The following is a 2,965-nucleotide window of genomic DNA, read 5'->3' on the forward strand; positions in this document are numbered from 1 at the left end:
TAATAAAAGCATAAATCTACATAGTTGGAAAAAATAAAATAGGCAACAGCAGCAAACTTTTAATGTTCTTGAGATGGTGTTGCTTTTGTGCTCCACCTGTCCTCAAACTTGCAATCCTCCTGCCACAGCCTCTGGAGTAGCTGAGTTGACAGGTACGCTCCACTGTGCCTGGCTCAGCAGCAAGTTTTGAAAGCTGAAAAGCAGATACCTGAAAGGTAGGTGCTGTAGTGGACCTGAACAAGCATTCCATGTGGAAATCTGGAAAACAGCCCAATTTACCCTGCAGAGTCCTAATAATGCTCAAGAATTGGCAGCACCAGCTAACTCTGGAACTGGGGTCAAGGGAGCAATAAAATAAGGAGTATTTGGCAAAATCTCTTTAAGAAGCAGACTCCTTGGGATTGTGGCTCAGCAGTAGAGCGCTCGCCTCCCACGTATGAGGCCCTGGGTCCGATCCGATCCTCAGCACCACATTCAAAAATAAACAACTGAAATAAAGGTGTTGTGTCCATCTACAACTAAAAAATAAATATTAAAAAAAAAAAAAAAGCAGACTCCTGATTCCCAGCCTCTATTTCACACTGATGGACAACTGTAACTTTAGGTTTAATCTCTGGAGAGGACAACAAAGAGGGTCTTGCCTGGAGGGTGCTGGGTATTCTCAGAAGTTCTTGTTTGTTTTTTAAAACTATGGGATGCTTCACCAATTTGCCAATTTCCTTACACAGGGACCTTGCTAATCTTCTCTGTATTGTACCTATTTTAGTGTATGTGCCACAAAAGTGAGCACTTTCTATTGATTCTTCCTTTAAGACTTTTGTTCATGATTTTTTAAATATTTGTTTTGTATATATTTTTCAACTTTTTAAAATTTCTGTGCCCTTATATTTTTTGTTATATCTAATGTAAAGTGTGTTTGCTAAGTTTTATTTTATTTATTTATTTTTTTTAGAGAGAGAGAGAGAGAGAATTTTAATATTTATTTTTCAGTTTTTGGCGGACACAACATCTTTGTTTGTATGTGGTGCTGAGGATCGAACCTGGGCCGCACGCATGCCAGACGAGCACGCTACCGCTTGAGCCACATCCCCAGCCCCATATAGTTTGTTTTAATCATTAGTAGATTTACAGTCTGCTCTTTGCTATGTTGTTGACATGCCTGTTTCTCTTCCTTCTTTATTACCAGATCATTTAGTATTCCTCACTTTGGACTGGGATGTGACTCAGTGGCAGAGTGTTTGCCTAGCATGTGGCAGGTCCTGGGTTCAAGAAATATTTTTTCCTTTGTTCTCTCCTAACACAAAAATACGTTTAGTTTTTTTTTAATATTATTTTTTAGTTGTAGTTGGACACAATACTTTTATTTTTCTGTGGTACTGAGGATCAAACCCACGGCCTCGCGCATGCTAGGCGAGCGCTCTACCGCTGAGCCACAATCCCAGCCCAAGTTTTTTTTTTTAATATATATATTTTTAGTTGTAGACACAATACCTTTTGTTTATTTACTTATTTATATTTATGTGGTGCTAAGGATTGCTCCCAGTGCCTCACATGTGCTAAGCAAGTGCTCTACCACTGAGCTACAGCCCCAGCCCCTCTTTAGTTTTTTTGAAACTAATCGTTCAGCAATTATCTTTGAGATTACAACATATATTCTTATTTTTTTTTTTGTCTAATACATTTATTGCTTTCATGAAAATGTGAGAATCTCAACTTCATTTACCCACCTTCCATCTTTTCATTCAAGTTGTCATGCAGTTTTTAGTGCTGCATGTATTATAGATTTGGGGCTATGAATTGTGGGATAGTTAACTTATCTGATTTTCCTTTTAAGTGCATCTTGTGCCCAGTACACATTCATATCTTAATTAATAATGTTTATTGCACATGGAAGTAATACAACTGCAATTTTATAAAAGTATCCACTATATGCAGCCTTTTTCTGAAAGTGAGTTCTAAGAGCCTTCCAGAGTCATGAGGCTGCTGCTCCGAGTGCCTACTCCATGCAGGATTTCACGGGACCTCCCACACTCCTGCCAGAATAAGTTTCTCTCTTTCTCTCTCTTTTTTTTTTTTTTCTTTCTTTTTTTTTTTTTTTAAGTACAGAGATTGAACCCAGGGGTGAACCCACTGAGTTACATCATCAGCATTTTTATTTTGTTTTGAGACTAGATCTTGCCACTTTGCTGAGGCTGGTCTTGTGAACTTGTGATCCTCTGGCTTCAGCCTCAAGAGTTGCTGGGATTATAGATGTGCACCACAATAAACTTAATTCTCAGAACATGCACAATCCCCTCTCGTCCTTGTCTTGTATTCTCCCTTTGGTGGTTATTATTATTATTTTTTTAATGTGTCAACTTGACTGGGCCAGAGAGTGTCAAACATTCGTTCAAACGTTATTCTGGATGTGATGTGAGGGTATTGGGATGAGAACATCAGAATTGGCTGACTGAGTAAAGCTACATTTTGGTGGGTCTTCTTCAATCTGCTGAAAGCCTGATTAGAACAAAAGAACTGAGAGCACTGGGGTTGCAGGAGGCCCTGGTTGGATCCCCAGAACTGCAAACAACCTCCACTGAAACCTGAGAAGGAGGGAACTCCTCTGACCTGCTGGGTCTTCCTGGGCCTCAAGCCTGTTGGCCTTACTGGAGCTACACCTAGTTTCTATTGGTCTCCACTGGCTCACTGCAGATTTGGGGACTTGGGGCCTCCATGTTACATGTGCCAGTTCCTTGTTACAAAATATCTCTGCAACCTACTAGTGTTTCTCTGGAGAGCTCTAATCCATCCCTCAAGGGGTAAAAATTGATTCTTAGGGGGAGAAATTAACTAGTTATGTTTTGTTGCTCTCCAAAGCTCAACTATACAAGACAAAATCTTATTCCTTAGTATTTTTCTCCTTAATTTCGTGTTAATTTTTCCTTAGGGTGAGTCTTAATCCATTTGTGTTGCTCTAAAAAAATTA

The 2,965-nt window shown here is 39.4% G+C and overlaps 1 non-coding gene across 1 annotated transcript; it reads right to left on the reverse strand.

The window, feature by feature from the left end:
* Positions 1-684: 684 nt before the first annotated feature.
* On the reverse strand, positions 685-790 carry LOC114101030 (U6 spliceosomal RNA). Its single transcript, XR_003584207.1, has one exon. It is a non-coding gene; the product is annotated as a U6 spliceosomal RNA (small nuclear RNA).
* Positions 791-2,965: the final 2,175 nt, after the last annotated feature.

Source organism: Marmota flaviventris, chromosome 7 (assembly GCF_047511675.1).
Source record: "Marmota flaviventris isolate mMarFla1 chromosome 7, mMarFla1.hap1, whole genome shotgun sequence".
In the NCBI taxonomy this organism is placed as follows: Eukaryota; Metazoa; Chordata; class Mammalia; order Rodentia; family Sciuridae; genus Marmota; species Marmota flaviventris.